Genomic DNA, 26,037 nt, shown 5'->3' with positions numbered 1-26,037 from the left:
TGGGTTTGACTTATTCAGGTGGATCTTACAAGTTTCTAGATGCAAGTGGAATACATTGATTCCATTTCTTGGTTCATGGCATCTTGTCAGAATCATCCATTACCTTCTCTAAAGTAAATGGATTTTCTTAGTTCTTGTTTAACACAAAAAACTTATGTCTCGTGTTCATAGCGAGCAGGTTGTCCTACAAACCTCCCACTACAGTAAGGCACATGGGTATTTTGACTAGAATTAGTGGTTTCTTGATGTTGTACATCACATGGTGATACACATTAAATAATCTTATTAGAATCTGATTTCCTCAAGTACAACTTTACTTTGAGGTTTAAAGTTTGTCTTTCTAGTCATGTTCGAGAAAGGTTGCAAAAACTCTTTCCTTACTAAGACTATAAAAGTAACCTTCTTTTGTTTAGGGAGCATAGCCAGCAAATATGCAAACTTTAGACTATTAGTCCAATTTCCCAGTCTTTGTTTTCAAAGAAAATGTGAGTGGTACACCCCCATATGCAAACATGGCGTAAACTAGTTTTAGTGCTATTTCACAACTCTAAAGGCGTCTTTTCATAGACTTGAACAGAACTACATTCAAAATATATACTGCTCTTTGAAGTACATTTCCACAAAATATGAGTGGTAGCGATCAGTAGCTTTACAATGACCTAACCATATTTAATAAGGTTCTATTTATCCTCTCTGCAACACCATTCTGCAGTGGTGTTCCAGTTGCTGTTAGTTGGGATATATTTCTATTCTCTAGCAAATAATTCTTGAACATAAGTCAAGGTATCCACCTCCTCAATCTGATCGAAGTGTTATAAGTGATTTCCCTAATTGCTTTACAGCTTTTGTTTGTAATTCTGTGAACTTCTTAAAAATTTTAGATTTCCTTTCCATTAGGTATAAATATACGTATCTTGAATAATCGTCAATAAAGATGATGGATTTTCATAACCTCCTCTTGCCTGTATAATGAAAGGAATACATACATCACTATGTACTAGGTGAAATTGATATTTGGCTCTTTGGTCCTTTGCAAAGAAAGATCTCTTAGTCATTTATCTTTCTGGATAAGATATACAAACTGGAAGAATGTTAATTGTTAGCAATCTTAAAGGACTATCCTTTTCTAACAAGTTTATCTTATCAAGATTGATATGTACTAACCTAAGACGACAAATATACGTATCATCACTTTGAGAAATTTTTATGTCATTTTAATCAAGGATTAACTACTCAAATAATTCCAAATTATTTATCGATCATTCGTTAGGTTTTAAAAAACAATGACATCACTACGAACTCTCATGGTCACATTACCTTCATCAAAATTCTTTAATAAACTAAGTTTCCATAAAGAATAATAAGCATGATTAGTGGCATCAAGATCAACTATCTCAGATGACAAAACATCTCCCACTAATAGGCTTTAAAGTAAGAATCAAATTTACTTTTTGTTTTATTTGCAAGATTGGAGAGAGAACAAAATTCTTGGCTTTTATGTAATCAAAATTTCTTTGCCATATGTCTCCAATATAGCATGTATAGAATCACATATCAAAATATGCAATTCTCATTTCCGATGTTACTTCATAAGAAACATTATGCATGCCCAACAGTAAGTAATCACGAGCCTTTTCATCAGATCCTATCCAATTAAGGTACTTCTCTTTTGTTCTTTAGTTGCTATGATAGCTGGTACTTGAGGACATTCCTCTTTCAGGACAAACTTATGCTTTTCACACAAATACAATTATTAACATGAAATTATCACCATTTTAATTTGTGTTTGTTGAGTAAAACAACAATAATAAAGAGGTTATTAATTGAAGATATTGAATGTTCAAATAATAAGCTACATAACTTTAATATAAGCAAATATAAATATCGAGTTTTAATATAGTAAACGTGATGCATGAATGCAACAATTTCAAAATAACACATAAGAAACAACTGTTACTAAACCACGATAAATTAATTTGACTATTAATGAACCAGCCTTAGGGTAGGTCAAACTAATTTTAAATTAATTTTGAGACAATCTCAAATTCATAAGTGGAAACTTAAAATCAACAATTTTCTCTTTCGACTTATGAGCAACTATTAATTTGGCAAAGATGAACTAGTCCGCTCGAAAGCCTAATTTCATCTTTGTGACTGTAACCCATTATTTTAGATCAATGACTTAACTTAAGAGTGTGCCTTAGGGTCAGTCAAACTTGAAATACATCACTGATCTTATTCTCGTAGGAGAAGTCAACCATGAGATAAAATAATATTCGGAAGTCTTTCCTTAGGGAGGCTACAAACGGAGGCGACACGAGGCCCTTCCTATGCCTCTCGGTGTTCAATCAATAATGGAGACCATGGGACTTATTGTCATAATTCCCTCTCCCACTCACTATTTTAAAATATGTGTTTTCTCAAAACATCCTATGTTTTTTAATTATGATTAATTAAATTATTCCAATTAATTTTATATATGTAAATGACTTTAATTACCAATCACATTGGCCTATGTTCATTAAACATTTTAAATCAATTTTTAAATTGACCCTAAAACTATTAGGTGAACCTAGATTATAATTAATGCCTTTTACATTATAAATAAATCACATTTATTAATTTTGGTTTATGGTTCTAGCATAAGGCAAATTCCCATTAGGTGTAACTTATATGGTTTAACTATTAAACTTAATTAATTATTTGCTTCCTTTTAATCACATTAAACATAAACAAATAATCAATTATGTTGATCCTATTTAGAACATGTATCTAATCAAATGAGATGCATGCTTTAAATATAAATTGTATTAGATTCATGTATGACATGTTATATGCATGAACATGTTATCAATCATATCAATATAATTAAACATTAAGGTATTGACCGGGTTCTCTTTGTTAAATGAAATGACAAAAATACATCCAGGCAATCTTTAGGCTTCAAAACTTCTTATAATCTCCATGGGTTTCGTCCTTTGTTGTGGGCCTTAAGAATTGCACACTCAAACCCTAACCTTAGGTTCTAAATGAGATGACCTAATTTTCAAAATTAGGATTTTATCAAAAGTTTGCAAACTTTTGTTATTAAAATAATAATTTCATAAATTACTAATTAATTAGTAATGGAAAGTGGTTACCATTTATTAAATAATAATTTCATAAATTATTAATTAATAACTTATAGTTTCCAAAACTATTTTCAAATTTTGGGAAAAAATAATTCATAATTATCTTTATTTATAAGTAGTAGTTTCTTAAACTACTATTATAATTACAATTATTGAGATTATAATTAATCAAATTATATTTAATCAATAATTAATTAGTTTCTATAAACTAAATTTTGGCTCCAATTAAGGTGTTAAAATATTTCTATTTTTCTAAATGAAAATAAATTATTAATCTTATTAGTGATTTCTTAAACCAATATTTGATTTCAATCAAACATATTTTTTTCATTAAGAAATTAAATCTAATAATCTTGTTTCATAAACAATGTATTTGACTAATTAAATAGTCAAATGTTGCCAATAATAAAATTTAGAAAAGTAAACAATTCACTTTCTTAATTTTGAATTAAGGCATAAATATCTTATTTCCCAGAATTATCAATTAATAATTTAATTGGCAATAAAAAAATTTAATTAATATAGTTAAATTTTCAAAAAATTTAAAATTAATTAGTTAATAAAATAATTAATCAATTTAAATTTGAATTTTGTAACAATTACCAACTTCCCACATTTTAAGGAGAATAATATTCTGTTGACTCTTAAAATGGTCAACGACACGGAGTAAGATAAACGATATAAAATGAGATGAAAACAAGAAGAAATTCAAATGGAAAAGTAAATGACACAAACGATTTATATTGGTTCGGCCCCGATTGGATGGTAATGACCTACGTCCACTTAGTGTTCTTATTGATGTTGAATCCCAACACTATGATCAATGAACTAGGGTTCACGAGTTTCACAAGCCTTGGGAAGATTACAACTTCGGTGAATAATCACACTTTACTCTTCTCTGAGAGTACAAAGATCAAAAGTTCAAAATTCCCTTCCTTGAGCACTTTGATTCTTATTTATAGGCTCAAGAAGATTACATGGGCCGATGGGCCTCAATTATCATTAAGATTCACGTATCTAGTTAATAAAGGAAATTACAATTAATGCAAATATTATAAGATTGCACATCAAAAAGGAAGTAAATGAAAGTATGCGATCAGACAGGTCGCACCTAAGCGTGATGCTTGATAAATCAATGACTTTCTGGTCGACAATCGAACATGATTCTTTCACTTAACATCGTCATGTGCCCGCCACGTGTAGGTCAATCTTGCCATGTCGCCAGAAGTCGTTTTTGGGTAAACATTTGCATCCCAAGTTCATTTTATTGCGACCAGCATAAAGTAAACTTAGACAACCGACCTTTTGTATGCCTTGTCAAATCTGTCAGAGCCATCCATGCCTTTTCGAAAAGGGCAACCAATCATACCATTGCAGTTTCCCAAAAAGTGGTTTGACGGCTATCACGTTTTCCCATTCCTCGAAAAATAACCTCTCATCATTACCTTGGTAACCGCACTACAACCAATATGAATAATCCCTCAAAATCATTTTTTACCTTTTACTTTTCACTTTCTCCTCAAGAACAATGAAGAACAAAGCGTAAAAACCAAGAAATCTAATAATCTTGTTTTATAAACAATGTATTTGACTAATTAAATAGTCAGATATTCCCAATAATAAAATTTAGAAAAGTAAACAATTGGCTTTCTTAATTTTGAATTAAGGCATAAATGTTTTGTTTCCCAAAATTATCAATTAATAATTTAATTGGCAATAAAAAAAATTAATTAATATAGTTAAATTTTCAAAAAATTTAAAATTAATTAATAAACTAAATAATCAATTTAAATTTGAATTTTGTAACAATTATCAACTTCCCACATTTTAAGGAGAATAATATTCTCTTCTTGTTTCTTAAACAAAAAGATTAGGTTATTCATCTAACAATTCAATTATTCTCATAAATATCTTAATATCATATGTTAAAAAATATATATTTATTTTAATAAAATAATTTTCTGATTAATTAAATAATAAAATCTAACTCCTTAATGCACAATTTGTGCACCTGCGCATGTATCACGGCAAGACCAAAAAAGATCATCAAATATGATCTTGATCAAATTAATGTGATTATATGTATGCTGTAAACTAAAAGAGTTCTTTTATGCACTCAAAGTGCATTACGACATCTATGATCAAAATGATCAATATATGTTTTAAGACATATATGTACACACACGCATGGCAAAGTCCATGACTTCTCAGCAAGTTTTGTGCACATGCCACTAAATGATCCAATCAATTGATCAAAGTAAGTGATCAAATATATCTATATACACATTAATTCATTCCTCACGGCAGGGTTATGAGAAAAAGAAAAAAAAATATAATAAAACAATTTTATTAGTTTTCATCATTCAATCTTATTGAATAACATCTCATTTAGAAAGATAACTCAAATTCTAAAATAGTAAAATTATTGAATTACAAATACTACTACAAAAAAGGATTTTTAGGACTAGCATTGCGAGTCCTCTATTTAAGAGCCTTAAAAACTAAGATTTTTTTAGAACTCGCATTGCGAGTCCTAAAATATCTGGTTGAGTGCCTTTAATTAAGTTTTTAGGACTCGCAATGCGAGTCCTAAAAAATCTGGTTGAGTGCTTTAAGTAATTTTTTAGGACTCGCTTTGCATGCCCTTAAAAGTAATTTTTTTTTAAAAAAAATGCAGCTATAATTTTCATTTTGATTTAGAAAAAATATATCCCTTTGAGTGTCCAAAATGTATTATATATGTTAGATTTCTAAAATTTCAAAAGAAAATACAACAAAATAATTTTTTATTAATTACTCAAAAATATCATTCCAGTATTTAGTCTACTCGACTTACAAAATCATATTACATGATAGTTTATACTATAGTCAAATTCTATCATCACCAAATATTAAACAAGAAATGTATACAAAGTTAGTGAAATATAATTTTGATTCTAAAAGCTTCAACTATCATTGTTGTCTAGTATTGCGCTAAAGAAATGCATCTCAATATAGACCTGCACATTGTAAAAAAGTTCTTTAATTATTAGCTTCATCAAACTTTTCAAAAGAAATGCATAATCTGACTAAGCAAAGCACAACATCAATTAACAGAAATATACTACATGAAAATTTAACAAAAAAATAGGTTACAAAAAAAAACATATTACATGAAAATTAAAACATAGTAAAATACACATCTTGCACCGAAAATAGAAGAAAAAGAGAAAAGCCAACATGTCACCTAAACATTATTATCAACATTATAAAAAATAAAAAAGTTTCAGCATAAAATAAGTACATCATCAAATGCTCACGTTTAATTTAATAGATTAAAGAAAAACAATAACAAAAAGAACTAATCCAAGAGGATTCATCAAATGCATGTAAATTGATTAGAAGTAATTTGAAATCTTTGATGCAAATGAAAAATCAAAATGTCAACTAAGGAGATTCATGCAAAAGCTAAACCTGTTGTTATTCCTCACGCAAGCCAAATCAATCTTAACAAATAACATCAAAACATGGATTACAAATTATAGAAAAAGAATAACAAATAATGATGTTTAGACAAATAAAAGGTTCACGAAACAAAAACATAAAACTTGTTACCATGGCAAATATAATTAATCAACATTCCAAACTTTCAAAAAAATTGTTTATGAAAGCAACACTCCCACTATTTTAAAGAATTTCAAAACAATATAGTGAAGATTCTAAATAAATATGAGAAGGTTCCCATTCATTTTACTTATGTAAGGCACAATAGGAAGAGAGCGTAACATGTTATATTGTATTACCATGCTCAGGGGATGCTTAAGTCTCCTAGGGGCTTTTTGAGTATTGTAAAGTGACTTTGGCTACTTACAACATTGCCATTCGGTTAGGGCTTAGTTTTTACTGCTAAGAGTTTGTCTAAGGCTTGTAATAGGGGACAACTAAAAAAATTAAAATGAAATCTAGATCAAAAGAAAATTCAAATTTATCACTCTGCAACTAAAACTGAAATAATACATAATTAAATTCCCCTAGTGGCTACCTTGAATCCAAATAAATGTATATTATCAAACAATAAATAACTAAATAGATAATATGTATAGGTGGTACATGAAAAAGCCAGTGATTATAATCAACTGCATATTAACACAAACAGTGCATGCCCCAATAAAACAACCAGAATCATTATCTGAAACAACATTGCAATCAATCCGTTATTATATATCAATCTAAGGCGATTTATGTTTTATACACTTGGCACCATCCTCTAGAAACTTATCCTAGATTCTTTTGATACTAGGTCCTACAGCCAAGCCACACATAAATAAGGTAAGAAATTCTAGATTAGTGTAATTATATATATGTCCTTTGTAGATCACCATAATAGGATTACATGTAATGAAAACCTCATCCATGTTGAATGTCCAATTAAAGCAATATGACCAAATAAGGAGTGTCCAGTACATATATGCTAGGCTGATGAACAATCTGTACCCAAAAAACAAAATAGTTTTGAATAAAATTCAAGGAACTAGAATCTAAAACTTTTCATTAGGAGATATGAAGATCTTAAAATGCATATAACCTAAACATGAATCCTAAGAGTAAAGCATGTTTATGCACCCTCAATTTTTCTGGACAATAGAAAGGAAATCAAACACAAAAACTACTTAACCTTGAAACCAGCGATATCTTGAGTAACACCAGGCAGAGGACCTACTGTTGCTCTCTTATTCTTCCCTTGCACTTGGTAAACAAAACTCAACAAAATAATTTTTGGGTTCAACTTAAATATCATTCCAGACAAAATCTTAATTACATCTTACTAGGAAAGTAAGAGGACACAATTTGATGAATGAAATTAATCAAAGCAGATTCTCATTCATTTATTATCAAATTGCCTTTTACTTTATTAAAAAAAATAGTATGGTTGTTCTTTGAATTTATCATAATTAGCAAGTGAAGAATTAATTATCCAGATCTTGGTTTATCATATAAACCAATAGTGGTGGGTGAAGAAAGGTATTGGATTCTTTACGCGGTGCATAGCTACTTTTTTTCTTCTGTAATTGTTTAGTTGCATTATTCTTGATTGAATTGAGACGCTAGAGGTAGAGCTAGCTTCCACTAACAGGGTCGGAAAATATCATCACCCTGCCGTTTCATATTTGGGCAAAAGGGCTTTGTTTTTCATATTTCCACACAAAATTAAGTACAAAAAATCTGTAGAAAATTGGACAGCATATCCCCTAATTTACTAGCCTAGCCATCTGTCACAATCAACACCAACATGTCAAAAAAATCAAACAACACACATGTTTTCATCCATATATCACCGCAACACACAAAATTATCAGAACCTACTTCACTAAGACATGCAAGTTCTCAATCTTCCGTTACTTCACTACGGATGAATATCTAAGATATTCAAACTCCACTAAAGTAATACAGTTATCATTCAAAATTGTAAAATATTGAATTTTTTAAAAAACTAAATCAAATACAACATACCTCTTGCAATTAGTTACCAATCCAATATTAAGAACTTGTTAGCATAAGTATATAATAAATGTCAACCACAGAATATTAAACCACGAATCAACAGACCAATCTAGTTCATTTAAAGTGTTTAAAATTTTGGAAGCTCATTTAAGTTACCTAAAGTATCAATAAAATAACAAATAGTTTTTTTTTATTTAAAAAAGATAACCTATAAATTTTAAATGAAGAAATATTAGGAAACACTCATTTATTTAAGTTGTAATTAGAAAATTGCACATCTGTATTGGTATTTATTTTTTTAATCATATTTTAAGTTTTTAAATCAAAAGTATATTTATTTGTATATTAAAACTTTAAATTATATAATTACCCTATATTATAATCTGAAATTATTACTCTATATTAAAATATGAAATTATAATATTATAACTTAGTAATTGAAATAAGAAAAAGATACACTTTGTAATTGAAATGATATCATTTTATTAGTAGAAACACCTATATTTGAGTTCGAATACTGGTTTTCAAGAGTGTTGAGAGAGCATTAAGGTTTCTACTAGGAAGACATTGAGTGTTTTATAATTGTAATGAGAGCATAGTTCATCTTGTACTATGTGAGATTAGTGGATTAGGCAAAGGGAAATACCACATACAATCTGACCGAATTAAGTAAATCTTGGTGTGTTGTGTTCTTGTTCCCTTTCTTCCTTCTTGTTATGTTTTTGAGCTCATTTGATTTATAATTACTAGATAGATTAAACCAATCTAATCCATGAAGGTTTATTACATGAAACACTAAAAAGTAGGCAAGTCAAATAATTTCAATTAGCTTAAGGTAAGAAAAAGATTATACTAGTACTACCTAATAAGAACACTCTAATATTTCAAGCAATAAATTGGTTGGAGCATAACACTAAAATTGACCAAAATGAACAACATAACATAGTAATTGAATGGACCAATAGGTAGATTACAAAAAAAGCCAACCATCACAGTCAAGTTAACCCAAGAGATTGAAACTAAATAAAGATAAACAACTAGATTTTGTGTCCCAACTCCTAATTTGGAAGAAGTAAATAAAGATTAAAACTCAAGTAAAAAGTATTTCTTTCAAATAAATATAAATACCCTTACACATATTATATGTGTGTTTCAGTGTATGTCTTAAATCTTGCTAAAAATCCAAAATTTCAACCACAGAGAAAAAAAATTATCAGCCAAATTTTTTCAAAGAATAGAAAAAGTACATGTTTTTATTTATTGTAAATCATTGAAAAAATGTCAGCTTGAACAGACAAAACATAAAAATCATCGAAATACTTGTGTTTTGAGTTGATATTTTGTGAGCATTTTCATCTTACATTTTTCATCATTTACCCAGAATCCAAACAAAGAAGAAGAAGAACAGGTTTAAATAAAAACAAAATTAAATTAAAACCCATATAAATAGCTACATATATATATTTATATAAGCAAAAAAAATTTTAAAAAACAAAGTAACCTACTGGAATCGTGAACCAGCAGAGACCCACGATGAGAAGCACGCCGCCGCCGAGAGTGCTGGAGCTGAGAACCAACGCCGGAGAAGATTTTCCTGTCACCGTTCCTGTCAACGACGCCGAGAGTGCTGGAGCTGAGAACGCACGCTTGATGGAGGCGTTCACCACCGTCACCGTCACCGTTCACCTAGCTGCCGCCGAGCCGCCGTTCGCCCAGCACCCGCCGTTCACCACCAAGCAGCCCTAGATCGTGTGATGAATAAATCCCCAAATGGCTGATGAGTTTATGTTGTGTATTTTAACCTTATAATTTCGAAAAAGTCATAGTTTTTTTATGCTTTTTACTTTAAAATAATTAAGGACTTGTTTTGATAGTCCTTAATACTTTTTTAGGACTTGCTTCTAAAAGAATATTAAGACTCCCAAAGCAAGTCCTTAAATTTTTTAAGTGAAATACTTATTTTTTAGCTTAGATTTTTTAGGACTCGCAGATTCTTTTAGGACACTTATTGCGAGTCCTAAAAGAGTATTAAGGACTCCCAAAGCAAGTCCTTAAAAATATTAAGTAAGACACTTTTTTTTTAGCCCAGATTTTTTAGGACTCGCAGATTCTTTTAGGACACTCATTGCGAGTCCTAAAAGAGTATTAATGACTCCCAAAGCAAGTCCTTAAAAATATTAAGTAAAACACTTATTTTTATAGCCCAGATTTTTTTAGGACTCGCATTTTCTTTTAGGACACTCATTGCGAGTCCTAAATTGCATTTTTTCAGGACTCTCAATGAGTGTCCTAAAAACTTCATAAATATTTTTAAGGACTTGCAGTTATGTGCGTGTCCTAAAAAAGTGTCCCGTAAAAGGTATTTTGTAGTAGTGAAAGAACCCATACCCAACAAAACAATATGAGTGTACATTGAATCTAATTCAAAAAAATTAAGAACAAAACCAAAAACAAAGAGAACCATATAGTTAACGACCAATCCCATTCATCATGAACATATATATCAACATATATTGAAACCATGCAATGAATGTCATACAACGATTAATATATATAAATACATAGACTACTTTGATACCAATTGTTGGAAACATATTTTTTGAGTGTGCAACAGGATGTGATTTATGGCCCCAGTAGATTACAAAAATTCTATATATAAAACTATTTTATATATGTGATCCTATGTGTTGACGCCATTTTTTATTAACTTAGAAATGAAGAGCAATTAAACAAAAATAACAGAGGAAACAAACAATATAGACACGATTTTTTACGTGGTTCAGTAGTTAAAATCTGCCTAGTCCACGAGTCTGTGTTATTCACTTGTTGGAATTCTCTCAAAGCTCTCTGGAAGCAATTTTACAGAGTCTTCCCAATACAAATTTCTCCGTCCTCACAAATGAATTGTTCCACTCTATTTATAGAGTGGTTTAACGAATATCTTCCCAAAAATTTCAGGGAGTTATGATACAAATCAATTAAAATAAATATAATTAAATGCATACAGTTACTACGCACGCGTATATATTCCATGATATTTGGGATTTAATAAAAAATTACATCTGATCCCTTAAACATAGGGATTTTACAACAATAAACACGTTCACACACAACTTACGAGCTGGGACATCAGACTTTCATGCCTTCGAGACCGTTCATCCATCGCGAACTCGAAAACTCGGTTCGCTTATGATCTCAACAAGTAATGTTGTCGAGATCATCCTCTCCGGGCTCACAACGCTCGAGCTCGAACCAGCTTGTCTGATGGTAGGAAATAAATAAGGAGATTTATACAAGTATTGAACTATTGTCATTGTGGCTTCGAGCCTGACTTATAATCTTGGAACTCCTTTGAGACCATGTAGTTTCTGAGCTCACCAATTTTGATGTTATCGCTTTTACCACTTAGCGAGACTGTCCTTGACTTTCTTATTAATGCTGATTACATGACGAATATACTTATTTCAAGCTTACACCTTACGAGCCTAAGTTTTGAGATCAAAATCTCCATTCTCGAAATCTAGGTGTAACATTTTGCCCCCTCAAAAGTATTAATTTGAATCCTATGAGAAGGAAACTTTTGAACTGCCATTTTCGAAAATTGAGCCACCTACCACACTCGAGTATGGATATGCGTCAGCCACAGGTTGCTCAATCAAAGTACTTGAGTACTTTGTCAACACGCCCATGTCTTTTTGCATCCAGCTTTTTGCCGCCATTGTCACGTTTGCACCCGACCTTCTGATCGAATGCTGAATCCAGCCAAAGGCCCAGGTTAGCCTGACCCTTGACCTCCTTTTGGGACATATATGTATACAGTTACATCATCTTCCTCCTATTCACTTTTGTGTTTCAAGCTTCAGAGAGAAAGAAAAAACCAGAGCCGAAAATTATTTTCTCCTCCTTGCATGTTCTCTAAACCGAGAAGACACAACAACCCTGGCATTTTCGACTTCATGAGATCATTCTTGCAACCGCTCCTCCAGTCGTCAATTTCACTGTATCCGCAAGCCTCTGTGTGTGAGTTTCTTGTTCTTGACTCTCATATTTTTATTTCTTTGTGCATTTTTGTGTTTATTCTGCACTGTGAGTATGTTTACTAGTTTTTCACTAGTCGTATAAAGATATTAGTAGTCTTAGCCACATTGTTTAACTGATACTTCATAAACTCTAAATTCAATTTTTTTTAATAACACAGTTCTGAAACCCAGATTTAGTCTAAAAAAATACAAACATAGGGTTTTTTCAGATTATGGGTAGTGTATTGTGTAAGCCAAGAAATGGGGTTTTGAATTAGGGTTTTTAATTGCACAAATCCCAAAATTATCACCTTTTTGGGTAACCATCAACTTTACCCCTGAAAATCGGGGATTCTTAAAATGAATCTATGGTTTCCCACTCTCGCGTCAAGTACACGCTTGTAGCCTGAACTTTACAATAGTTCGGGGTTCCTCCTCAAATTTGATCTGTCCTTTCAAGACCTCGGTCTCAATCGAGCTTACTCCGTGATCTCGGGCCTACGAGCTCGAATCACCAAAACTATACTCTAATTTCTTGTATGCCTGGCCCTCACTCTTTTCTTTCTTGCTAGATGTCACAGAACTCTGAGAATCGGTGGAGGTCAGTGCTCGCAATTCCTTATTCTCCATCAACTCCTAGTCTAGAGTCTCCCTTCACTCGGAACCAGTGACTGATACGCGAGCACCACACGAGGTGTGAGCAAGAGGACATCCGAGACTATTTCTGACGTCAGATTAACGAGGCCGAGGAAAGGAAAAGGAAGAAAATTTAGGTCGTGATTTATCCAGATCCCGAGATCAGACCTATCCCGCTCGATCCCAAACTCAAAGTCACCGTTGCTTACAAGCCCTGTGCTCTTTCCTTCTCGCTGATGGAAGACCCTTCAAATCACCCTTCTACTTCTCGAGCGACATCTTTTCTGACCCTGCAAGAGGGGTTTTTCGAGGTGGAACATTATTGGAGCTTGGTCACCTCGATGGACCAAATCTATGAGATTCTAGCTCGCCACAGCCTGAAGCTCTCTGGCACGCTAATGTGTCGACTTGCAACTCCAAGCGAGCGGAGCTGCTACGCCTCGGGTGATGACAAACCCAACAACAAGATTAAGCTCGCAGCATGGAGTTGCGAGCATATGAAGGCAGGGGCCCTACTGCCCGTGAAATCCTTTTTTAAGGATTTTCTGGATTTTTTTGGGCTCGCCCCATTCCAACTTGAGACCAATTCTTATAGGGTTTTTTCTGCCCTCAAGTCCCTGTACCATGAGATGAAGTGGGAAGGACCCTCACCACAAGATATTTTGTATCTCTTTTGTCTGAAAAGTAACCCCTCTCGAGTTCGAGGAGGGGATGTGTAATGCCCCAACTTCTCCGGTATGGTTTAATGGCAGGATTAGTAGGCCGGGATGGCCATACTTGTTTCATTATGCCATTAAATGATATTATGCATGTATATGTGAATTATATTATGATATGATATTATATGCCTGCATGTGGGTCCACATTTGAATAATTATGCTATTTTGATAACTTGGCCCATTGAGGGTGAATATGTGTATTTGGGTGCATAATGTGATTTGTGAATGAGATTCCATTATTATGGAGATATATTCGAGCTATTCGGCATGAGACGGTCATATATAATGGATTAGCGGTTTTGTCATAACGGGGTCAATTTGGGGTAATAGGAATGTTTATTTGATGATAAATTGGGAATATTTGAGATTAGGGTGAAATTTCGGAGGTTTTGACTATAATGTCCCCGGGGGTATTTTTGGGACCCCGAGCACTAGGTTTTATTTGAGGTTACTTAAGCTTGAAGTAGCTGTCAGATAGAACGTACGATTAGAAAACCTCTCGTTCTCCCTCTCGATAGTTCGTTTTACCGTTTAAGCATTTTCGAAGATATCTCGAGTTCTAGGAGTCGGAATCAAGTGAGGATCAAGGCACAGCGATCCTAGGAAAGATTAGAAGCTTCTTAACCGAAGGATTTGACAGAAAACAACCCAATCAAAGGTAATCTAAGTTTAAAGTTTTGAGTTTTCCGAGTTTCTAAGCTTTGAATTGGACTTTGTGAATTGTTGAGTTTTCGGTTGGTTTGAACCTTGGGTTTTGGAGTTTTGGGAAGCTTAGGAACTTTGTTTTGATGATTGGGGATGGTTAGGTATGATTTTGGAAGCTTGGAGAAGTTGAAAACACATTTGGGAATGGCCCAGGGTTGGGGGCAGCGGCCCTGTTCTTGGGCACCGCGGCCCTGGCTCGATGAGGAAGAAGAGGGGGTTCTGTTTTGGCTGGGCCCATGGCCCTTGGTGTTGGGCACCGCGGTGCTTGCTTCAGGTATTTCTGGGGGCCGCGGCCCATGGTGCCAGGGCCACAGCCCTTGCCCTGTTTTCACCCCGTTTGCTCGTTTTGACCCCGGGAACTTAGCTATAGGTCTCGGGAGTGTTCCTACCACTTGGATTAGTTGGGATTGATCTTCCGGAGGCTAGATATTGGTGTGGAAACCTATGTTGACCATTATTATTGATGATGACCCATTTTTGGTTATGATTAGGTGACCGCTAAAGGACTAAAGGTTGATCGTTCTCACAGGTCATTCTTTTAATCTTTCTAGCTCGAATCTGAGGTGAGAAAACTGCACCCTGTGTATATGTGACATGCGTGATTATTATTGAGGCATGTTGATTGATAAATGTGGACATGGATTGCCTATTAAATGCTAGCGAATGTTGAATACTAATTAGTCAGGGACACTGACCTAAAGAGTCAGAAATGGCATAGCGTCATGAACACCGAGCCAAATGAAGATTAGATCTAGTCGATATCAACATTGAATGGCTCTAAGGCATTAACGGTGGACCAACCCTAAGGTCGATGAACTTATAAGCGCTTGTCTGGTCTAGGACCAGTTATTCAGAGCCAGGGCATATGGCCCCAGTGACTGTTTGTCACATGGCTAGGGAACGTTGTTCCAGGGTTATGACTTTAAGTCATGAGGAGGGTTATGTTGGTGACCAGTCACCATACACCCATCCTGTTCAAACTTATGAAAGGTTCACCAATCAGTTAAGCCCGAGTGACCCTATCGTCACATGGCTATAGGGGGTTGTGCCCACTTTTATGACTGTTGCGACTGTCACCTATTTGCTTGGACTGAAGGTCCTGAATGATTATTACGATCATTGTTGATATTATATCATGGTTTATTGTGTTTTCTTGCTGGGCCTTGGCTCATGGGTGCTATGTGGTGCAGGTAAAGGGAAAGAAAAGCTCACCCAGCCTTGAGTGGAGAGCTTGGGTGGTGATGTGTACAAATGCGGCCACTTGACCACCACGGCCAAGGCGTTCTCAGAGGAACTAGGGGGTTTACCCTATTTTTGCCGATTAGGTCGGTGGGATTGTAAATTTGAAACAGTAATGACCGTTTTGTACTTAGAACAACTTGTAAATGTTTTGATTAGCTCTGCAGAGTAGTTTATAATGAAAATATCCTTTCCTTTTTATTTGTTTTCCACCATAACCTGTTAATTACATTTAGAGCACGTTTTGACTAAAGGACTTGGGTAGCGGGTCAAATTTCTGATCCACTGTTCACCGTAACTGTTCTGGGGTAACCAGGGCGTTACAACTTGGTATTAGAGCAATGCCAAGGTTAGGGTTCCTGTAGACTGGCTGGGCATGTACACACATCACTGAAGTCAAGCTCGACTCATGGTTTGGTAACTATTTATGTAGTTATATGTATGACTGCTTAAATACATCATATATGCTTTACCTGTATGCATGGATCACTATGTTAAACCCGTGCCCTGAAATATTATATCCTCTGCAACTGTGTGCTTATTAGTGCTGGGAGTTGCTGGAACATACTTATAAGTATGATTGATTGTGAACTATTATGTGATACATGCTGAGTTTTAAATGCTATAGACATGTATCTGCTTATATATTTGTGTGACTGTGGAATGTGATAATTGTCTGCTTGTTCTTGGACCGTAAGGCGGCAAGAGGTTTAGTTATTACTACCTGACTGGCCGTATTGATCATTATTTTAGCAAGGTATCAATGACAGAATTATGAATCCAGGGCAAACAGACACCTCAGCTGGATAGAGTGATCAGGGCCAGAACAATAATAATTGCCAGGGTCAGGAAAATGACCCGTCTCAGATTCCACAGCCAGCTTTCGTAAACTGGCAGCAGATAGTCAGTGATCTGCAGGCTACTATATTAAAACAAGGAGAAGAGCTTTGTCTCTTGAAGCAACGGCAAGGGCCTTCAGTGGCCAGTGTATCAGAGGCACCTCCTGTGTCGGTGCCAGCAGCTGGGCAGTTGCCTGAGGTTGGGAATAAATGGGAGCCTCTTTATGAAAGGTTCAGGAAACAACAACCTCCAGTATTTGAGGGCAGTGCAGATCCTGCCAAGGATGAACAATGGATGAGTATGATTACCACTATCCTTGATTTCATGAGGGTATCTGGTAATGAGAGGGTGGCCTGTGCCACTTTTATGTTCCGGGAGGATTCCTAGATTTGGTGGGAAGTGATTACCCAGACCAAGAATGTGAATGCCCTGAGTTGGGAAAAGTTTCAAACTCTATTCAATGAAAAATATTTTAATGATGCTATCAGGGCGGCGAAGGCCGAAGAGTTTATTAGGCTAATGCAGGGAAACTTATCAATCACTGAGTACGCCTTAAAGTTTGACCATTTGGCAAAGTTTGCCATGGAGCTGGTGCCCACTGACGGGACCAGGAGAGAGAGTTTCTTGCAGGGCCTACAGCCTAGGTTAGCCCGAGATGTACGTATGACCACTGTGGCAGGGGTTACTACTTATGCACAGGTGGTGGAGAAGGCACTCACAGCAGAGAGTGCAGAGAATAGAATCTAGCGTGACAGTGCAGCCAGAAAGGAATTCAGGAGGCCAGGTCCTCCATTTGTGGGTTCAGGTAGGGGTGTTGGCCCTAGGGATCAGAAGAGGAAGGTTCCTGATACCTTCCCAGTTCCAGGTCCTGACAGGAGGCCCCGTGGTATTTCTATGGGTCGTCCAGGTGGTGGTGAAGCCTAGAAGTCTTATCCTGAGTGCCCAAGGTGCAAGAGGCATCACTTGGGAGAATGTAGGGCAAAGGCCTGCTTTTCATGTGGAGCAGTGGGTCATCTTATAAAGGATTGCCCTAAGGCAAGAAAGGAAGAACCCAGAAAGGCGGACAGCTTGGCCCCAGCTCGAGTGTTCGCGTTGACTCAAGCAGAAGTTGAGGCTTCTCCCTCAGTTGTTACAGGTCAGCTTCTTAGTGCTGGAACCCCTTATAATGTGTTGATTGATTCTGGTTCTACACATTCTTTTGTTGCTAGTAGTGTTATTGATAGACTGTGTAGGCCTTGTGATTTTTATGCTGTGGGATTTGGTACCTTGTTACCCACTAGAGAGTTAGTGGTATCCAGGAGGTGGGTTAGATCTTTGCCAGTGACAGTGGAAGGCAGAGAGTTGTCAGTGGATTTAATCGAGTTGGTTATGACTGACTTCGATATGATACTGGGTATGGATTGGTTGGCAAAGTACGGGGCAACCATTGATTGCAGAAGGAAGATGGTCACCTTTAAGCCTGAAGGTAAGGATCCTTTTGTATTTGTTGGTGATGTGCATGGACCTCGCATTCCTATGATTTCTACATTAAAGGCTAGGGATTTATTGCAAGGAGGTTGCATTGGATTCTTCGCCAGTGTGGTTGATACCACCCAGGTCGTGCCAGTGAGACCAGAAGATACCAGGTTAGTTTGTGAGTTTCTGGATGTGTTTCCAGAAGATTTTCCAGGGTTTCCACCGCATAGATAAATTGAGTTCGTTATAGAACTGGCACCAGGGATAGAGCCAGTGTCTAGAACGCCTTACAGAATGGCCCCAGCTGAGTTGAAAGAATTAAAAGTGCAGTTGCAAGAACTGTTGGATTTAGGTTTTATCAGACCTAGTTTCTCACCTTGGGGTGCGCCAGTTCTATTTGTAAAGAAGAAGGATGGTTCTCTAAGAATGTGTATTGATTACAGGGAACTGAATAAACTGATAATCAAGAATAAGTATCCTTTGCCAAGGATAGATGATCTGTTCGATCAGTTTCAAGGCAAGAAGGTATTCTCAAAGATTGACCTTCGTTCTGGTTATCATCAGTTGAGGGTCAAGGAGGGAGATATACCCAAGACTACTTTCCGTACTAGGTATGGGAATTATGAGTTTCTAGTTATGCCATTTGGATTGACTAATGCCCCTGCTACTTTTATGGATCTGATGAACAGAGTGTTCAAGGACTATCTAGACCAATTTGTGATTGTCTTTATTGATGAAATTCTGGTATATTCTCAGTCAGAGTCAGAACATGAGTATCACTTGAGATTGGTTCTACAGAGACTAAGGGAACACAAGCTGTTTGCTAAGTTCAAGAAATGTGAGTTCTGGTTATCTCAGGTATCTTTTCTTGGACATATTGTCAGTAAGGAGGGGATTAAAGTAGATCCAACAAAGATCGAAGCGGTTAAAGATTGGCCAAGGCCAAAGAATGCTTCTGAGGTTAGAAGTTTCATTGGATTGGCAGGGTATTATAGAAGTTTCATGGAAGGGTTCTCAAAGATTGCTAATGCTTTGACTGAACTGACACGCAAAAGCTAAAAGTTTGTGTGGTCAAATAAGTGTGAGAACAGCTTCCAGGAACTGAAGCAGAGATTGATTACAACTCCAATCCTGAGTCTTCCAACAGACCAGGAGAAGTTTGTCATTTACTGCAATGCTTCTCATCAGGGTTTGGGCTGTGTTTTGATGCAATCAGAGAGGGTTATTGCCTATGCTTCTCATCGGTTGTAGGAGTATGAGAAGAGGTATCCTACTCATGATTTAGAGTTAGCAGCTGTGGTTTTTGCTTTAAAGATTATGATTGTGAGATCCTGTATCATCCAGGAAAGGCCAATGTGGTAGCTGATGCTTTAAGCCGGAAGGGTCCGGGGCATATTTATGGTATGAGGTTGATAGCCAGGGAATTAGCTGATGATATGATCAGAGCTAGTATAGAGTTGCTGGTGGGCCAGTTGGCTAACATTACGCTACAGTCTACGCTGTTAGAGAGAATTAAGGAGGGTCAGCTGAGTAATCCCCAGCTGATCAAGATCAGAGAGGATGTTCTGGCTGGAGTGTCCAGAGATTATTCAGTGTCTGAGCTAGGTTTGTTGAGATACAAGGGGCAGATATGTGTTCCGTTAGACACTACATTGAGACGAGAGATTCTTGATGAATCACATACTACACCTTACTCTTTGCATCCAGGCACCACGAAGATGTATCAGGATGTCATATCGTTGTATTGGTGGCCAGGGATGAAGAGAGATGTAGTAGAGTATGTGGCTAAGTGCTTGACATGTCAACAGGTCAAGGCTGAGCATCAGAGGCCGGCAGGGTTATTGTAGCCTCTGGATATCCCAGAGTGGAAGTGGGAAGACATCACAATGGATTTTGTGGTGGGCTTACCTAGGACTGTGGGTCAGCATCATTCTATTTGGGTGATAGTGGATCGCTACACCAAATCAGCTCACTTTCTGCCAGTGAGGACTACTTATACAGTTGACCAGTATGTAGATCTCTATGTGAGAGAGATTGTGCGACTCCATGGTGCGCCTAGGTCGATCGTGTCAGATCGGGACCCTACTTTTACTTCCAAGTTCTGGGGGAGTTTGCAGAAGGCCATGGGGGTGTAGTTGAAGTTCAGTACTGCTTATCATCCTCAGACAGATGGGCAATCTGAGAGGACGATCTAGATATTGGAAGACATGCTGAGAGCATGTGTGTTGGACTTTGGTGGATCTTGGAGTAAGTATTTGCCTTTGATAGAGTTCTCCTACAACAACAGTTATCAGTCTACCATTGGGGTTGCACCTATGAGATGCTGTATGGTAGGAAATGTAGATCTCCCATTCATTGGGATGAGACAGGTGAAAGGAGATACTTAGGTCCTGAGGCAGTTCAGAGGACCAATGAGGCCATAGAGAAGATTAGAGCTAGAATGCTTACTTCTCAGAGTAGACAGAAGAGTTATGCAGATCCCAAACGTAGGAACGTGGAGTTCTAGGTAGGAGACTACGTCTTCCTTAGAGTCTCACCATGGAAATGGGTGAGAAGGTTTGGGAAGAAAGGCAAGCTGAGCCCCAGATATGTAGGTCCATTTGAGATCCTGGAGAGGATTGGTCAGGTGGCTTACAGGTTAGCGTTGCCTCCGGCGTTGTCGGTCGTGCATAATGTATTTCATGTTTCAGCTCTTCGAAGGTATGTGCCTCATGTTAATCATATTATGAGCTATGAAGATCTGGAGCTTGAGGCAGATCTCTCCTATGAGGAACAACCTGTTCAGATACTCGACAGAAAAGATAAGGTCCTCAGGAATAAGACGATACCTTTGGTTAAGGTATTGTGGAGGAACAACAAGGTCGAGGAAGCGACCTGGGAGCTGGAGTAAAACATGCAGAATCAGTATCCCAAGCTGTTCAGGTAAATTTTGAGGATGAAATTTCTGTAAGGAGGGGATAGTTGTAATGCCCCGAATTCTCCGGTATGGTTTAATGGCGGGATTAGTAGGCTGGGAGGGCCATACTTGTTTAATTATGCCATTAAATGATATTATGGATGTATATGTGAATTATATTATGATATGGTGTTATATGCGTGCATGTGGGTCCACATTTGAATAATTATGCTATTTTGATAACTTGGCTCATTGAGGGTGAATATGTGTATTTGGGTGCATAATGTGATTTGTGAATGAGATTCCATTATTATGGAGATATATTCGAGCTATTCGGCATGAGATGGTCATATATAATGGATTAGCGATTTTGTCATAACGGGGTCAATTTTGGGGTAATAGGAATGTTTATTTGATGATAAATTGGGAATATTTGAGATCAGGGTGAAATTTCGGAGGTTTTGACTACAATGTCCCCGGAGGTATTTTTGGGACCCCGAGCACTAGGTTTTATTTGAGGTTACTTAAGCTTGAAGTAGCTGTCAGATAGAACATACGATTAGAAAACCTCTCGTTCTCCCTCTCGATAGTTCGTTTTACCGTTTGAGCATTTTCGAAGATATCTTGAGTTCTAGGAGTCGGAATAAAGCGAGGATCGAGGCATAGCGATCCTAGGAAAGATTAGAAGCTTCTTAACTGAAGGATTTGACGGAAAACAACCCAATCAAAGGTAATCTAAGTTTAAAGTTTTGAGTTTTCCAAGTTTCTAAGCTTTGAATTGAACTTTGTGAATTGTTGAGTTTTTGGTTGGTTTGAACCTTGGGTTTTGGAGTTTTGGGAAGCTTGGGAACTTTGTTTTGATGATTGGGGATGGTTAGGTATGATTTTGGAAGCTTGGAGAAGTTGAAAACACGTTTGGGAATGGCCCAGGGTTGGGGGCCGCGACCCTGGCTCAATGAGGAAGAAGAGGAGGTTCTGTTTTGGCTGGGCGTCGCGGCCCTTGGTGTTGGGCGCCGCGGCGCTTGCTTCAGGTATTTCTGGGGGCCGTGGCCCATGGTGCCAGGGCCACAGCCCTTGCCCTGTTTTCACCCCGTTTGCTCGTTTTGACCCCGGGAACTTAGCTATAGGCCTCGGGAGTGTTCCTACTACTTGGATTAGTTGGGATTGATCTTCCGGAGGCTAGATATTGGTGTGGAAACCTATGTCGACCATTATTATTGATGATGTCCCATTTTTGGTTATGATTAGGTGACCGCTAAAGGACTAAAGGTTGATCGTTCTCACGGGTCATTCTTTTAATCTTTCTAGCTCGAATCTGAGGTGAGAAAACTACACCCTGTGTATATGTGACGTGCGTGATTATTATTGAGGCATGTTGATTGATAAATGTGGACATGGATTGCCTATTAAATGCTAGCGAATGTTGAATACTTGTATATGTACTGATTAGTCAGGGACACTGACCTAAAGAGTCAGAAATGGCATAGCGTCATGAATGCCGAGCCAAATGAAGATTAGATCTAATCGATATCAGCGTTGAATGGCTCTAAGGCATTAATGCTAGACAGAACCTAAGGTCGATGAACTTATAAGCGCTTGTCTGGTCTAGGACCAGTTATTCAGAGCCAGGGCATATGGCCCCAGTGACTGTTTGTCACATGGCTAGGGAACGCTGTTCCAGGGTTATGACTTTAAGTCATGAGGAGGGTTATGTTGGTGACCAGTCACCATACACCCATCCTGTTCAAACTTATGAAAGGTTCACCAATCAGTTAAGCTCGAGTGACCCTATCGTCACATGGCTATAGGGGGTTGTACCCACTTTTATGACTGTTGCGACTGTCACCTATTTGTTTGGACTGAAGGTCCTAAATGATTATTACGATCATTGTTGATATTATATCATGGTTTATTGTGTTTTCTTGCTGGGCCTTGGCTCATGGGTGCTATGTGGTGCAGGTAAAGGGAAAGAAAAGCTCACCCAGCCTTGAGTGGAGAGCTTGGGTAGTGATGTGTACATATGCGGCCGCTTGACCGCCACGGCCAAGGAGTTCTCAGAGGAACTAGGGGGTTTACCCTATTTTTGCCACGTAGGTCGGCGAGATTGTAAATTTGAAACAGTAATGACCGTTTTGAACTAAGAACAACTTGTAAATGTTTTGATTAGCTCTGCAGAGCAGTTTGTAATGAAAATATCCTTTCCTTTTTATTAGTTTTCCACCATAACATGTTAATTACATTTAGAGCACGTTTTGACCAAAGGACTCGGGTAGCGAGTCAAATTTCCCATCCACCGTTCCACGAAACTGTTCTGGGGTAACCAGGGCGTTACAGGATGGCTTCTACTATTTGTCAAGCTATCCGAAGGAGAAGAATATTTTCGAGGATATGCCAAACCATCCTCCAAACTTCAAGTTGGCTTTCTTCTGGACGGATGGCTTCCTCCAAATTCTACTCATCCCAACGCATTCACAAGTACTCATACTTATTTCTTTTTTGTTCATTTAATGACTAGGCTCGAAATAATAACACATATCCATTTCTCCAGCCAACTATCACCGTCCTACTCCTTCAGAGTCAATGGTGGAGCACAAGGCAACTCTACTCCAACTGACGTATGGTCGGCGCTCCCTATCTTATCTTCTCTATGAAGAACGGCTTCGAGCCTACGGCCTACTGGAGCAAGACCAGCCGACAGACGACTCTGCATACTGCAAGTACCTTAAGTGGGAGCACGTGCCACTTCCCACTGAGGAGCTCCCCTCGAGACGAAGGTCGTCAAGCTCACGGGCCTGTCCCTCTGTGAATGAAGCCCAAGACAAGGCCTCTAGCTCGGGTGGCGGAGGTAAAGTTATACTTAGCTCTGCCATGTGGTATCCTTCCTTGCTTAAGCATAAACCTGACACTCTAATCCTATTCTCGGATCCTAGGGACAACTTCCATGCTTGGTCTTGGGTAGATGAGAGGGTTCTTAGGTTTGATAGTTGGTTAGGCAAATTCCAAACTATGTATAGTTTAAATGAAGTTTGGGATGGGGTCGCTATTCAATATGGGAACAATGTCTATAGAGACCTTTCGAGGCTATCCCCCACATATAGGGAAGGGACTCCCCCGGCATCCTTTAAAGATAGGGGATTACTTGGTCGCCGAGCACAAGCTCGGGGGAGAGTACCGGTTAGGTTTCTTTTGACTTTTGCCTTGTTTCTTTATGATGTTTAGGCTCGATCACTAATGTGTAAATTATGTATGTGCAGGCGACATGGAGTCTGATTTAGATAACGTGCTCAACCGCCGCTCAGGAGCTAAGACAAGAAAATGCCCGAGGGCATTGCAGAGAGCGGGGCGCCCCTCCAAAATTTTGAAAAAATCTGAGGCATTACCTGCTGTCTCAAACACTCATGGCCCGAGCCTACCTGTTGATCCAAACCCCGAGGTTAGAGTATCCATCGAGATCTCGCTTCCCCTGCCTCCTCCTGCAATCCAAACTTCTCAACAGACTGCTCCGGCTCCAAAGAATTAGGTTCCCACACGGGAACGTTTGTTGTCGGTTTCGACCCACGCCCCTGAGTATATGATCGACAATGCTACGGGGACACACGAAGCCAATCTGGGCTTGGATCTATTAGCCCGAGTTGGCCAAAGTTTCAGCAACCTTGGCGCCCCTCAATGGCAGTTCCTCACCTCCTGCCGAGACAACAACACCCTTTATGACAAGGGCAGTGAGCTCTTTACCTCAGTAAATCCTTTTATTCTTTAATGTTGCTTATACGAACTTATCCTGTATGTTTAATAACCCATTTTTGTTTATATGTATAGGATTTCGCCGCGTTTGCTCAACTAAATTTTAAGTTGAACAATGATATTTAATCGAGATGGGCCTATGCTCAGGAGGCGAAGAATCTCCAGTTAAAGCTTGCTGACGAGCTCAAGTTTGCTAAGTCGACAAAGTCTAAGCTTGAGTCAAAACTGGAGGCTAAGGATTCTGAAATCAAGGAGAAAGACTCCAGAATCAAGGAGCTTGAAGAGCTAAATGCCAAGCTCAAGGAGGAGAAGAAGGCCACATTTGATATAATTGAGGGTGAGAAGGCTCGCCTCCTCGAGGAGTTTAAGCAACAAAAGGATCATGCTGTTGACATGGCCATGTACTGCATCTAGGCCAACAACGCTGGTCTCGACACCAGATTTTTGGACAACCTTGAAGACGAGTTTCTTAAGAGGTTTCAAGCTCGACTCAATGAGGAGGATGCTAGGGACGAGGCAGAGGAGGCGGTGGAGAAGTCTGGTGCTGTTGATGGGGATGTGCCTGCTTTATAAAAGCAAGGTCATGGGCTGCGTCCCATTAAGATTTTTGTAATACTTCCTTTTTTTTATATGTGCCCTTGGGGAAAAGACAATATATAGCTCGTTTTAGGGCTATTTTATTATTATTGACAGTAATTTTAATTTTTATGCATTTGATTTTCTTTCTCGAAAACCTTTATGCATTTGATTTTACGTTTAGCTTTTGCTTCAATATTTTTGCTTTACATTTCTGAGTCAAAATATTTAAAGCATGTTATACTAAAGGCTTGCTTTTATGTTTGTTTATTCGTACAAACATAATTGTTGGATTTAAGCTCGAGTTTCAATGCATTCATGCACAGTTTACTCGATATATCCATGTCCGACCTCATTATTGTCAAGGTCGGAATTTACTTTTACCATGCACTCAAAAGTACTTATATGGCATGTAATTTTAGTAGTTTAGTTATATTTTGCTCTTCTAGTCAATTCTTCTCATCCTCAAGTAGCTCCTCAAGGTTATGAGGTCGAAGCTAAGTTTTGCAAAATTTTCCAGCCTCGGACTTGACTTAATTTGAAGTAGGTTTATTTACATTCCAATTTTCTGTCGATTAGTTTTAGCTAGTTTGTTCCAA

General features: G+C 37.4%; 1 long non-coding RNA gene across 1 annotated transcript; it reads right to left on the bottom strand.

Annotated features, from left to right (window-relative positions):
- Positions 1–5,900: 5,900 nt before the first annotated feature.
- LOC133784096 (uncharacterized) lies at positions 5,901–8,026 on the bottom strand. The gene is made up of 2 exons (XR_009871129.1): positions 7,786–8,026; positions 5,901–6,130 (listed from the first exon to the last, which is right to left on the bottom strand). It is a non-coding gene; the product is annotated as an uncharacterized LOC133784096 (long non-coding RNA).
- Between the last annotated feature and the right edge of the window lie 18,011 nt (positions 8,027–26,037).

This window comes from Humulus lupulus, chromosome 6, assembly GCF_963169125.1.
Source record: "Humulus lupulus chromosome 6, drHumLupu1.1, whole genome shotgun sequence".
NCBI classification, from domain to species: Eukaryota; Viridiplantae; Streptophyta; class Magnoliopsida; order Rosales; family Cannabaceae; genus Humulus; species Humulus lupulus.
The sequence above is the reverse complement of the archived record's forward strand: the minus strand, read 5'-3'. Positions and strand labels throughout refer to the sequence as shown.